This window comes from Sinocyclocheilus rhinocerous, unplaced genomic scaffold, assembly GCF_001515625.1.
Source record: "Sinocyclocheilus rhinocerous isolate Xijiao unplaced genomic scaffold, SAMN03320098_v1.1 scaffold107, whole genome shotgun sequence".
Lineage (NCBI taxonomy): Eukaryota > Metazoa > Chordata > Actinopteri > Cypriniformes > Cyprinidae > Sinocyclocheilus > Sinocyclocheilus rhinocerous.
In genome coordinates, this window is record NW_015635024.1 from 572,056 (window position 1) to 572,706 (window position 651).

At 16.0% G+C, this 651-nt stretch overlaps 1 protein-coding gene across 1 annotated transcript in view; it reads left to right on the forward strand.

The window, feature by feature from the left end:
• LOC107746092 (mitochondrial uncoupling protein 2-like) overlaps window positions 1-651 on the forward strand; it is a 9,016-nt gene that overhangs the window by 767 nt on the left and 7,598 nt on the right. The gene's annotated exons all lie outside the window — the stretch shown is intronic.

Genomic DNA, 651 nt, shown 5'->3' on the forward strand with positions numbered 1-651 from the left:
ATATTATATATATGAAATATTATATATTGTAAAATATATTAAAATATGATAATATATATTATGTATTATATATTTCTGCACCAACAATATATTTATGATCATAATAAAATTATATAAATAATCTTGGTAGTTGTTAGGAATTTTGTTAGGTGTTAATATTTCAATTTGTTAATGTATATTCTTTTGGTTTTTTTTAAGATTTCTTAACAAGAAAAATGTTATATAAATTCATACATAATTATAGTAAGATGCAATCTGAATATGAGTGTTTTAAATGATATTTCAATATTGTATATAAAAAATTATATTTTATCATTTATATATTAAAATATTACAATACACATTATTATATATTTTTGCACAAAGAATATATTTATGATTATAATAAATGTTATAAAAATTATCTGGGTAATGTTTTGGAATTGTGTTAGTTATTAATATTTCAGATTGAAACTGTATATCTGCTTTTTTAAGATTTCTGAAAAAGAAAAAATGTTATTAATATTAAAAATGTATTTAAAATTATTATAATATATAATCTGTTTCTGAATATAATTTGGTTGTTTTGAATATCATATTATAATACATTATTATATTGTTGGCACCAATAATCTATCTATATATTGCATATTAATTATTATGGTTTATAAT